This window comes from Hesperophylax consimilis, chromosome 12 (genome assembly GCF_061612785.1).
Source record: "Hesperophylax consimilis isolate HC1 chromosome 12, BYU_Hcon_1.0, whole genome shotgun sequence".
In the NCBI taxonomy this organism is placed as follows: domain Eukaryota; kingdom Metazoa; phylum Arthropoda; class Insecta; order Trichoptera; family Limnephilidae; genus Hesperophylax; species Hesperophylax consimilis.
In genome coordinates this window covers 12,620,225-12,634,729 of record NC_142847.1, presented here as the reverse complement: position 1 = coordinate 12,634,729, position 14,505 = coordinate 12,620,225, and the positions used below count along the sequence as shown (strand labels likewise).

General features: G+C 33.1%; 1 non-coding gene across 1 annotated transcript; it reads left to right on the top strand.

Moving 5' to 3' along the window:
• The first annotated feature begins 215 nt into the window (after positions 1-215).
• On the top strand, positions 216-288 carry TRNAR-UCG (transfer RNA arginine (anticodon UCG)). The gene has a single exon. It is a non-coding gene; the product is annotated as a tRNA-Arg (tRNA).
• The last annotated feature ends 14,217 nt before the right edge of the window (positions 289-14,505 follow it).

Below are 14,505 nucleotides of genomic sequence, written 5' to 3'. Positions count from 1 at the left end.
TTAATATTAATTATTTTTAAGAATGTATAATTTAGGCACATTAATAATAATAATGGAATTATCCGTTATTATTAATAATAATAACGGATAATTCCACAAACTCGTCGTCACTTGGTAACTAACTTGATTCACAGTCATTTGTTATTGTTTACATGTTTATGCGCCATTTGGTCTTCTTGTAGGTTTAATAAAATATTGGGTGGACGTCTTCACAAGACCGTGTGGCCTAATGGATAAGGCGTCGGACTTCGAATCCGAAGATTGCAAGTTCGAGTCCTGTCACGGTCGAAAAAAATATTTTTTTATGCCTATCCGCATTGTTTGGTTGACTGCCAGTAGCCAATAACACTTGTGTAAACGTTGTTTTTGATTAATTGTTGTACAGAGACACACAAATATGGAAAATTAAATAAGGCTTTATTGAATTTCAACACAGTTTAGATAAGAGAATATTCATTTTTTTAAAGAAAATACCTCCGTGGTCGAGGGGTAAGGCTTTCGAATAACAATCCGAAGGTCGTGGGTTCAAATCCCGACGTGCGCAAGTAAATTTTATTTTGTGAATTTGTGTTATTTCGTAATTAATTCATTAAAAATAATATATAGTATTGCGACACATTCCATAGTAAAAGTTACTCTCAGTATCACCCTGGTGTAAGACCAGCATTCAGAACTGAAACTGAACTCTTTAGCTGTGTTTGGTAACCATCTATGAATATTCAGATACTTCTCTACCTTTCTCTTCCCCATCTCTTTCACCTCCGCACTACCTTCAGAATCACAAAATACCCCAATTGGGGTTATTAATTACTGGTTCCAAACGGTTGTGTAGTATTCAAATAAAAAATTGTGGTAAATAATATTTGATAAATAAATTATCAAATTATTTCGGTATTGGCTAAATAAATAATATGTGTTCGTGATCTTATAAACAGTTTTTATACCACTACTACTATTATTTACGGTCATTAATCCGTTATATTTATAAACATTTTTTAGGTCAAAATAAACACCTTGACCTGAAACGGTATATTTTTTATTTGTAATCCACCTGTCAAACAATAAACGTATTAGCATTTTTACGAATTGATCGTTATCAAAACTGTTGATTATTGATGATTGAGAATCATTAAAAAGAATTCGGTCGAAATTGGAGCACGACCAGGATAATATTTAGAATGTACCACGCAATGCTACGCTATTACTACTGTCTTTCTCGGGCGCCTCTGACTTTTCCACCATTCACTACTGTATACCACAATGTTACTGTTAAAAAACTACATTACATCGACTTTAATTCAACTCAGTATATCATTACGGTGCAAAGATATTGTGTTAAGTATTCCTCAGGCGTCCCCGACTTCTTTTACCATTTAAACATCTATAAACACTTCTGGCACTAATAATAACAAACTTTGACATTTTCAGCGATATCGGTCGACTACTTTTCGAGTTTTGCGAGCACAAACATACGTAGGCTGAATTTTTATATATTAAGATTAGAAATCAGTTGGAATTTAACTCAATCATTGGAAATGAGTTTCATAATATAAGACTTTGTCCGGCCACAGATCGCCTTAAATGTAAGGAAGTTAAAATTTGTGGTTGTATATATTTTTGTCCAAAAATATCCTATATTTCAAGCTGGAACCAACCATAGACATTAAGATTTCATTAAGATCGTTTGGGCGGTTTTAAAGATTAGAGTGTAACATCTCAACATGTCATCATCTTCTCACATTGATGGAGATATAAAAATTAAAATCTGATACATAATTTTGTGTCATTAAAATAAGTTCCCTTGTTAAAGCTACGACTTTGATTACAGAACGAACCCCAGAAGTCAAAGATTTTTTTGTACACTTTTTTTTTTACGAAAACGAGATTCGTGTAACGCTTCTTATGGTTTTGTTTTTATCTAAATTCTAAACAGATATATTTGTTGATGTATGTGCAGAGGTTAATCTTCGTCCCTTAAGGAAGTTAAGGAAGTTTTGCGTAGCTACTTACAAAAACATTCATTTATACATCAGGTGTGAGCCAATAAATATGGTTAACCAAAGACTTTCTCAATCCTGAACATAAAATGTTCATTGTTGACATTACAAATTCTTTATAAACAGTTTTAAATTTATAAGGAATCCATTTAAATATGTATTTATTTATTAACGCTAAATATATATCATATCCACAGGTCACTCCAAGTGGTTCACTACGTTTGGTGATTTAGCAGGGTTGCACGGGTTCATCGTGTGAAGTGTAAACAGGATGCACCTTCTCACTAGCTGCGAGGCGTGCCAGATTTATTTATTTATCTATTCACTTATACATACAGTTTATAGGTATACATGTTGACATTGGGTGCAAAGTAATACAGATAGATGTTCCATATATAAAACATGGTAGTAGAACGAAATGTGATATGCAACTGTATATACATGATTGAAACTTAGGTAGTAATGTTCTGTGAACATCTCACTAGGAAAACCTGTGCGGAGGTGTTGGCATGGGTGTTATTCTGTCGTCATAGGTGGAAACACAAATAGATTAGGAGACCCTTTGACCTCTCTAACTGGGCTCTCGACCCATCGCCTTACGTCGCAGTGATATGTTCATATTTCCTTTCCCGTGTTCAATAGGAGGCAGTTCTGCCTTGAAACACGCACGGGTTTGTTGCGCTAATTCTCTTTCTAAACTCGTGTTCAATTGAAAGCGCGCGTCTTCTAATCGTTCACGGGTTTGCAACGCAAACTGCAATGCGGTCAATCAATGCGCACATATAATTTAAAATATCAGTCAAAACGCATAAACACGAAATATAATTAAAAATATGAACTAATTAACTTATTTCAAGTTCATTAAATACTTTTGATTTCGATGTTATATTATTTTGAGGTGGCTTCTAAAACATGATCTTTATGTATATATGTAATTTACTGCAAGTGGATGGATCGTTAAAAAAACGTTTTTAGGTGAAAATTTTAAATGGAATTGATGATGATTTTCTATATGGAATGTGTGGGACTGCACTAACCTCCCCACATACCGGAATATACACTTTTATAATTATTAAATATTATTATTAAATACCTATGTATTCTTGCCTAGTTCACTTATTTGTAACATGTTTAAACTCTTTAAAATTCTTATTTCAGAATGTTTAATATATTTTTTTTATATTCCAATATAATCACAAAGAAGAAAGGGAATTTTCAAAAAAATATTTAGCATTAACTCGTTATGATTGCCTTTAAAATCACAAAATATCGATTTTATTGCCTATATTTCCATACTAGATTTTTGCTGCACCTTTTGATTAATTTTTTTTTACATGTTTGTTCAGTATTTTGGCCTCAAATCCATGTTTAAGCTTTGTGAAAAAGGCCGCACAGCCGTTCCTCCTAAGGGCCTCTGTCATCTTCAGGGATGAGTTTGAGTTTTCCATATACTTCTCTTCATAAGTTCCCAGTTGATTAATTCAGTTGAGATTTTCGCCAGTGATGATGGAGTGACACCATTGACATTAGCTCCACACAGGAGGCTCCGAACAAAAACAAATCCTCAGGGCATATGTCATCTTAGGAATTCTGTGTGAAGGGAAACGAAGGAGATGATGTTCTGGGAAGGAAAAAGCTATGAGGGGTAGGTAGGAATCTGGGGGTGAATGTGTTCAAGAGTGACGGACGTATGTATCTATCCCTCTCACTGCGATGCAAGGTAGATAGAATCCAGCTGGAGAGTTCAAAAGGTCTCCCTCAACTGGTCTCTCCCGATCCGGCCCACCACGTAGTAGATATTCAAATGCATCTGCCGCCAAGACCTAGACAAACCTCACCCCACGAACTCGCGCACCCCGTAGTAAACCACTTGGGGTGACCTATGGCAGAGGTGTTGATATTAAATAAACAGTAACTGGGGCGACGGTAATCATACCCGCCTCTCAAATTGATATGAAAAAATCTGACTTCAAATCAAAATGACACATCTGAAAGGATCCTACATTTAAAAACAGACGAAAGCCGACCGCGGAAAAACATAAAAAAATATCCTTATACCAAAACAATCGAACGACCAATATTGCGGCCCTTTTCTCTTCAGTCTATCGATTGTTCAGTCTATTGAGTGTTTTTTTGTAATGTAGCGGTTGCAATGTAATGACTTAAGCTATAATAATGCCAGACAAATAATTTTCCCTTTACCACGTCAACTCAGCATACGAAAAACACAATTACAATTTCACTCTGAAACTAAGTGACTTCAAAAAGAATGTCTTCTTTAAATCTACGACATGGCTATGCGCTAAACCTATGTTAGTTGGTTCTGTTTTATCTTCATTATATAGTGGATATGAGAGAAAGGGCATGCAACTTCTGTAAGCCGTGCATGTCTAATGCGTTATTCTACTCCTTTTTTAATACTTCTGAATACGAAAACATCGGCGCCAGGAGCAAGTACTACACTTACATCGGCGTACCTTGCCTTTACCTTTACATCCATGGGATGCTGCGCCGAGAGTAATCAGTCTTTAATAATATGTGACCAAGAAGATTATAGCGGCCGAGGTATTACGCAACAAAATTATAAATAGTAGACATTTGCGATGGGCAGATGCTAGATAACTAAAGACGTTTCAATTCTAAAATACATTTTTATTTGTTTTTGTTGTTAATTTGTTCTACATTCGAAGGGGTTTGAGGTATAAAATGTAACAGGAGATGTGTGTATGCTTTTGCAACGATGCGATGAGTTATTCTTGGTATAATTAATATCACGAATCAAATGCCCGGAGAGCGTGGTATGACGCTATCATTGATTTTATTGTTCAGAAAACACTTTGTGGTGACGAAACACATTTTTAACATTCCAAATCAAAGTACGTAGTTTTTATTTACTTAGACTTAAACACTTGTTGCATTAGCACACTCAATACAAAGTTCAATAAGACATTGTGGTTATCTTATTATTCAAATTGGAAGACCAAAAAAAAAGGTGTAGGAATATTAATAATTTTACTTTTCACATAAAATTGGTGAAGGAATATTAATTATTTGACTTTACCCGTAAAATCAGTGAAGGAATATTAAAAGTTTGACTTTACCCATTAAATCGGTGAAGGAATATTAATAGTTTGACTTAATCCCTTAAATTGGTGAAGGAATATATATATATTAATGATTTAACTTTACTCATAAAATTAGCTAAATTTACTAATACTTGTCTCTTGCATTTTATATGCACTTGTTTCTTCTTCTAGAGCTTGTATTAATTTTATACTTTCTGTTATCATTTTACGATCAAATGCCCCAATTCATTATTGATTAATTATTTCTAGTATTTCTTTATGCTTGTTAACTGTAAAAGGAAATTATTGTGTATGGTATATTTATATCGTAAATATTAAATAAATAAATAACAGTCATTCTGTTAAAATGCTGTTATAACTGTTACTGTAAGAAAGTTCAACGAAAAGGTCACATTTAAACATGTATTGGATATTGATTTTAAGGCGAAGGTCGTACAAAGTAAGATGAGTGTTGTGTACCGGTTTATTTCAAGGTCAAGGTCAACGTAAGTTTGAACTCATCAGGAAAAGTGGTTTCTTTCTTTGCCTGTGAGCATAATATTATGATAGGGGTATTTGATGAGCGCTTGAATTGAAGGATGCAGGTAAAACAGTTTTTGTCAGTCAACACGAAGCTTTAGTTTGTTTATTCAAACATTGACATATAATAAATTCTTCTTCTAGAAGTGCCACGTTGAGACTCTAAATTGGTAGATAATATTAATTTCATTCTGAGGAAGGACCACCATACGATTCGATTTTTTTTTTGTCATTTCTGAACTCCCAGGTACTTTTCAACCTTCCCCTCTCCATATAATTCCCCTTCTTATTCTCTTAGCTGCACAGCATATACGAATTGGGGTTTACGATGGTCCCAATGCCTCCGAAAAGTTGGGAATGGGAGGTTCACATTTGAAAAAAACCCTGAAAATATGAGTTTATGATGGAAGAATGCAACCGGCAACAGAGTTAAGGCCATGGATCAAAAAATGCGGAGAGCTAAAATAGCAGACCTTAACCCAAAACCGGAAATACTGACAGGACAGTGTATAAAACAATGAGACCAAGTTTATTATATAGATAGAGAATAGTTTTTATAATGAAGAATTTTTATGCCATTTGCTATGTAGTATTTCCTCATTGTTCAAGTGTCCACATTTCGAAGTCCTTACATCTCTAAGTATCCAAGCTTTTTGTCTTGTTTGATTCACTTCACCAATTCATTTGACTGAGGAACCATTTGAATTCCATCCACCTCGAGGCTATTTACCCTCCAAACTATTAAATGTTGGTATTGCGTTAAAGATATTGTGCTTCGTGCGAGCAAGCTAATGGACCTTTACCCACGATGGGACGATGGGATGGCACCAGAGTACATGTTCGAATAACAACAGATATAATGCGAACAGGTAATTGAAAATCTCTCTTAAACGTGTTTTTTTCACGTGTAAAGATGCGTTTTTTTTATTGTTTTGATTATAAAAATGTACTGGATACATATATCTAACTAACCGTCTCGCTGTCTTAAAGCTTATATACTAGATTGTTGGAATACTATACAGTTCTGTCCTGGCGAAAAACTCCGTTCTTAATCTACATTCATACACAAATCTAGTATTTGTGTGACTTAATCGTATCGTGTCTTCATGAGACCTTTCCGACAAGTCTTTCCGCCCCGTTGCGCGACTTATTGTGACACTCTCAATACTTTCCCTACTATACGGCCAAACAAGTTTAAATCAACTAATCTTCACTTGCTTTCTTTTTGGATCTTTTCCATTGTAAATCTGCCATAAGTGGTTTCATCACACAAATGACTCAGAGGTCTCATTTTTACTGTTTTATAGGGTAACGAGGATCAGAAAAACAATATGGTAAAATTAAAGCATTGAAGTAAATCCTTGTTTTTAACATAAGTATTCCTGCTCAATTTCAACACCATGGTGCGTATACATTTGCGAACCTGAACGCAAACGGCATTTCGCGCCCTTTGCAGTTGCTTTGTTCCTTTCCCATAAGTTGAGGTTCAGTTCGGCAGTTCGGCTCGCATGTATATGCAGCATTCGAAGCACGCCAAACAATATTTTAGCTAAACATTTTTTAACCTAATCTCTGAAACTATAGTTAATCCACTTATATTACACTATCAACGCTAACTTGATTAATTAATTAAACACCTGACGGTGACTACTAGATGATTATTATCTTAAGTAAATAACTGCACTGGTGATAACAACCCATTCGTAGCCAAATTACCGGCAGTAAAATTATTATCATGTTTATTCCTTATTGTTAGATGCTCAATCAATGGATCAACGCCATCATTAGATTCAATTAAATCATCATATATTTATTTTAATTTTTTAATTTTTAATTTATTTATTAATTTAAAAAAAACATGACATATTACATATTACAGTGATCATTGGCTGTCCAACTAGGAGATTACCTGTTTTAGGATAGTCAGAAATAGGCAGATTTATTAAATGCGATTCTTGTTTAGTCTAGTGTATTGTCTTTTACTTAGTTATTGCACTTTATAAATAATATGAAAAGTTTTCTTGGTTGATATAAGAAGTTGCTAACTATATATTTTAAATAATATAAACGTAGAGAAAAGACTAAAAGAATATTCAAATATGATAATTCAAAAATAGCAATATAGTAAAAAATTATTGACATGTAAGTTCATCAAATTGAAATTTTACTTTTTATTTATTTTACCGATACATTGAATTTGTTATAAGTCGTTGAACTTGATATTGGGGACTGGTACTTTTTTAAGGCCAACTTTGTAGAATTACGGTTGCTTAAACTTTTTTAATGTAACAAATCCTCTATATATATATTCCTTCATATTTTTTTCCACCTGTAGTCTCACGTGTCTAATGCACCTCTTTAACGTCACAACCGAATCGTTCAGAAATGATTGCATCGCCCAGCAGGTACACTGAAACGCCAAAAGAGAGTACAAATATACAAAGGTATATTAGATGACCATCGGCTAGAAATGACCGGACCAAGTGATTAGGTGGCTAAGTATTGCATAAGGGGGCTATTTGGTAGGCTGTAACGGCTAGTTAATTACATAAGTATTAGGGTTTTTTGAAAATTATTACATTATCATTACACGGTTCTTGGCTGGCCACTTGAACGTGGTTCAAGTGTAAGAATTAAATCACTGAATAAATTTCTCACAAGCCTTTTGTGAAACACTATATCATTGCTAAGATATAATTTAATAAAGAAAGTGGTTTGACATACTCGCGACTTACATATCTAGGTAAAAAATAGTAATTTTTAGAAGAAAATTTCTTCTGAAAGCTTATCACTTTGTGACGTCATTATTTATTAGAATAATACACAAAATTACTTTGTTTACATCACTTTTAATGTATATAACCTCTACATGTTTCATGAATAATGTTCACATCATCAGGAGCAAGTATATACTAAAGTTAAAAATTAAATATAGAACACAATTGAACATTGGAAGAAATGGGGAGGGGTAAAAGTGGGTGGAGTTTTTCAGAATTGGGAATTACAATATTGTCCTGATTACAAAATTGAATTATAATACCCGACTAACAATATTGTAATTCCCAATTCTGAAAAACTCCGCCCACTTTTACCCCTCCCCACTTCTTCCACTGTCCAATTGTAAGCTATATTTAATTTTTAACTTTCGTATTTACTTGCCCCTGATGATGTGAACATTGTTCATGAAACATGTAGAGGTTATATACATTTAAAATGATGTAAACAAAGTTATTTTTTGTATTATTCTAATAAAAAATAGTAATTTAAAGGATTATCGATATTGTATCTTCTCTTTTACAATTTAGTACCTAAATTTAATCCGATCATTTGCTTAACCCTTCACATGTTGTAGGTATCTACATAATTTAATAGGATAAATATCTCTTGTGACGCTTAAGAGGGAAGTAGGGCAAACGATTTCTCATCGCATTTTGATGACAATTTCACCATAACCAAATTACTTGTAATGGATTGGATGCTAGCATCTGCTCTGGGTGTAGATCTGACGTTACAATGAACGTTCCCTAAAACAAATTAAAAATGGTACATAAAATCTTATTCGTTTTCGTGGATCGCAGGATTTCTATTTTTCCTTATGATTTCAGGAAATTTTCCGTGATAAAAAAAAGAAAATTGAATAATTTAGAACGAACGCTTAAGTAACTACATACAAAAATATGCCCTGTAGTCTGCAGAGAAGTAAGAACACCGCTAAAATCTGACTTAAATACAGTCTTTGTTTCAATTACATTCATAGATAACGGACTCTGTGATTGAGTTGTTACGATCTTCGGTTTCAATTCCGAAGTCAAGGATTCAAATTCACGAGTTCAAAAATCGCGGCGTGCGCACCTAAATTTGAATTGATTGATTTGTGTTATTTCACAATTTAATCCTTTAAAAAGTATGTACACAATAAACAGTAAATTTGCAACGCTTTCCACAGTGGTAGATACTTCAGTATCGCCCCGGTAAAAGCCCACCATTAAGAAACGTTGCTTTGTAGCCGTGTTTGTTGACCAGATTTGAATAGACAAGTACTTTCCCACCTCCATCTTCCCTATCTCCTTCCCCTTTCCACTACTCTCATCCGAACAGTTGTTGGGAGTAGTTAAGACTCTTGTAAGGTACTTACAAAAAACTGGTTATCCTACTGAATCTTACCCACAATACCCCACTCAAACATTTGCTTGATCGTACCATTTTCTCCTGATACTCCTTTCTGCGTCAACCGCTCAATGTGACTAACTATTTAAACAACCCCTTCATAATTTTATTCGTTATTGACTGACTTGTGTCTTGCACTCTTTTTTAGATGATTTACGGTATTTAAGGTCGCACATGGTTTTACTTTCATGTCACATTTCTACAGAATTCGACCTAATATCATGATTTTTCTCGATGCCATGCATCTGGGCTAAAAATAAATTAATTTCTTTACAAAAACCCTTTTTCATTATATTTTCGGTTGTCTACTACAATAGTTACTTTTTATTAAGAAAAGGTTAATACATTTTTCATTTAACCCATTTTATTTTGAATTCCTACAAATTGTTCACCGAATATGGAAATACCCGTAAGTAATAGATTTGTTCAAACTATTATAGTAAAAAAAAAACGTTTATCACAATGGTAAAAGTAATAAAACCTAGTAAAAAACCTAACAGGTCTCGAACTCGTGACTCAAGATCAGAAAGCTTGCACTATAACCATTAAAAAAGTAGTTTTAGAATCAGAAATCGTTCAGTAGAAATTTTTGTATCTTCTCTATCCTACACACAGCCGAAATAAAGAATGTTCAATAAATAAAGCACCATTGAAGTAACATTGAAAATACGCCGTTAATTTATTGGTACGTTTGTTTTAAAATGTTTCTCAACCTCAGAAAAAAAACAGTTAAAAATACATAAAACAACAAGTTAATTTTCTTTTTAACAAATTGAGTAGGTATATATCTCCGCCCAGATTTTTTTGGCAACGGATTTGCGTTCACTTTCGAAATGCGGGGATTCTTTTGTAGCAAAAAATGTAAATTGTTCGTTTAATATTATTTTTATTGGACGTTTTACAAATGAAAACAAGAAGTGATATGCCATTCTTGGGTGCTGTTTTTTTAAGAAAAATATTCATGGAATTTGCAAAAGAAGAGATGATGGATCGAATGGTAAATTAAATTTGACATATTTAGTGAACTTCTACGAAAGTAAATTTAATGATATTATACTGATCAGGTTTTTATATAAAGATGATTGCGAAGTTCTGGGACTATGTGATTCCCAATTTTGGGAAAATTGTTTTTCATGAGAACGGGTCGCTTCTACAATTCGTTCTTAAGTTCAACAGCTCGGCTGTGGAACGAACTGCTGGCCTCTGTGTTTCCTCTCTCCTACAACATGGGATTCTTCAAGACCCATGTTCACTCCTTCCTCTCCACAAAAAGACCCTCCACACAGCATCCCCAAAGATGACATAGGCCCTGAGGGAAATTATTTTCTTCAGGGCCTCCTGTGTGGAGTTAATATAAAAAAAATATATATGAAAATCGAAATAATTTTGCATTTTTATTCACCCGTGGGTCTCAATAGGTACGAGGATTTTTACAACCAATAAAACATATGTAATTTATATAAAAAAAATCGAAGAAAGTGCAGTCCATAACATCAAAAATCGTAATACTATACTCGAAGAAATCATCCATTTTAATTTACAAAAATGTTTTCTCGAAACCTCCAATAAACAGAGTATCTGATAGTATTATTGTCCCAGCGTCTGGACGGTGTAGGCCCTCTGATTGGTCAAATTTAAATTGTCTGTTTCGGGTAACTTGAATATTAAGACACAATTCCATACTAAATTAGGATCGCCTCATAATAATACGAGATTTCTTCATAAGCATCGTTTCTGCTCATATAATTTTTGGATAATATCGAAGAAAATATGTTTTAGTAAGTTCATAATCCATTGGATTAATTACATTACAATGAAAATTCTCCACAGTTACGTGATTATGTTTGACGTTTATAAAAATTCACGCGTTTCTTCAAGATGGCCGACAGAGCGCACCTCTGGCGGTTTAAAAACGAACCAAATGCCTGGCGCGAATATTTAAATATGCAGCTAACAATACTTGACTACTTACCATTAACAAGCGTTTTATAAGAAGATTTCTTCTGGAAGCTTATCACTTTGTAATGGCATTTATCATTATTTTTTATATTTTTTTTTCTTATTAATTATATCTGATTTTATATTGGCATGTTTTCTAATTTCTAAAATTGCAAAATTATTTATTTGCGATGCTTTATATCCTGAGTGAAGTATTTTAAGACCTGAATTTTTATCGAAAGTGTGATCATTATTTAAAAGATTATTTGCAAACTCAGATTCACTATTTCCATTTATAGCCCTGCGATATTCTTTAGTTCTGACTTCAAAGTTTCTATTGGTTCTACCTTTGTAAAAGATATTACAATCATCTCAATTGAGTTTTTAAACTCCTGTTTTTTTTGTTTGAATTTTGCTATCATTATTATTAAGAATATATTTCTTCATTATTATTAGTGTAAAACGCCAGTTGAATGGTACCAGGATTGTTTATATATATATAATTTTAGAAGTATCGTTATCCACAAACAGAATTCTACGCCATTGTTTATTTCTATCTTTAGAAAGACCGTTTGAAGAGAATGTGTTTAATTTTTTTATTTAGTATTTCAACTATCAATTTATTAGAATAACCGTTATTAAATGCTATTTGTCTTATGAATATATTGTTTTATGGTTATATGCTATTTGTTTTTTTCAGGTCTTAAAATAATTCACTATAAATAATTTTGAAATTTTAGAAATGAGGAAACATATTAATATAAAAGCAGATATAATTAACAAGAATTTTTTTATAAACTCTCTTTTAAATATTTTCCCACTCAACTGGTCTTTCCCGTCTAACGATATTGTAATTCCTAATTATTATAAACCCAGCCTACTCTTACTCCTCCCCCCTCCTTCCACTTCTTCTTTCCCAATTGCAATCTATATTTAATTTTTGACTTCGGTGTATACACAATAAAATGTAAACATTATATTTATTTATTTATTGGACAATTTGCATAGCGCCGCTTTTGTGAGATATCACCTCAGGGGCGCTATATTGTAATAATCTACCTTTATATATAGATTTTTACTCTCCTGATGAAGGTGTATATATAATCTAGCATTAAACTTTATTAGATACAGTAACAGTTGTAGGTAAAGAATTACCACCAGTTGGAGTAAAATTAGCACCTTTTAATTAAACCGACTGCTAATGTCATCGCACAATTACCCTCCTTTTATTCATAAACACGGGTACAATTAATCAATATGTAATAATCTATTATTTAAGTCAACTTTGTTAAAACTATCTTTAATTGTGACAAACTAAACGATATTGATTCAACTTATAGACATTGACGGTTGTAACACATATTTAAGCACTGCAAGTCTCCTATGAGCTAATTATATTAGGTACGATAACAGTTAATATCAGTTGTAGACATGTAGTCAATAATAGTGTTTCATTTGAAATAATCCATCACAAATACGTAAAATTTCATTTATTCAAACAACTGTCATTCTTATTATGCGTAAATTTAGAATGTTATTATTAATTAACTCCTTCCTGTTCCGTGTTTTAACAATATATATACTCACCCTCTCTCTGTGAATGTTCTAATATCTATCTATTAAATGTAACTGTTGTTAATATCACTTAAAATGTTAAATTGTTAATATCACTTAAAGCAAGAGCCGCCCGCAGGGCCTAGCAGAAAAAAACCCGCGGAGCGGGTTTTTAACTGCTAGTATTTTCTTAATCTATCCAGGCCTCATTTGTACAAAGATACCGATAAATCTCTGCGTGGTTACTTTTAGTATTCGTGCAACAAGCCATAAAGTAAAGTACTAGCATACCGTACCTTATTCCTACACAAATCTTTTCCATGCCTAAGAAAAATGCTTTCAATAAGCGATGCTCTTTATAGGTAACCCGATGAATCCCAGTAGTCCCTTAATTAACTCGATTTTATTTTTCGCGTTATTGAAATAACAGCGTCAGTAATTTTATGGTTATGTTCATTCTTACCTACAAACATTTGGATAAATAAACATAGGTATGTTGCTTTTGTCACGAAATATGATGTTTCTTGATATACTTGGAGTTTTGTATGAATATATAGAAATAACCAAAGATATTAGAAGAACGAGATGTGCTATGCGCAGTTCGTACTGAGTGGAATTGTTTTGCCGAGTGTTGCCTGTTTTGTTCACCAATACTACTGCACGCCTTCGCTTGCGCTAAGGTATCCGCACTAATACATAGAACAGATTTCTGTGCGTACACGTCCCGATACCGTTCAAAGTACCCTAATTAGGTAGTACTCCGGCTACGGTCCGGCGGCCAACATAGCATATCTCGTTCTTCTAATATCTTTGGAAATAACCTAACATTTTTTCATTTCCAAGACAAGAGGGAGAGCTTATTGTCTTTCTGTTGTCTTTATGACTATATTTATAAGGTTATCTTATAAAAATCTTTTAGAATGGATAAATTTATACATTTTTTCCACTTTATATTTACAATAAATGTACCTTCACTACAGAAACTACATAAAATTGATGGTTAATTTGTAACGAAATGAACTGAAAAACAAAAAGAATTATCAAGAGAAAGATAGGTGGAAGTAGCTAAGTTTTTTAAGGGTAGGAAAAGAAGGAAAATAAAACAGGTTTTCATCGGTAAATTATATAATACCCTGCCTATGTCTGAAACCATTTGCTACCATTCAAGTTAAGTGGTGTTAAATTTTAATTAATTACCTTCCTTCATTATGAAGTATTTTCTGAACTTAGCCAACTAACAAGCC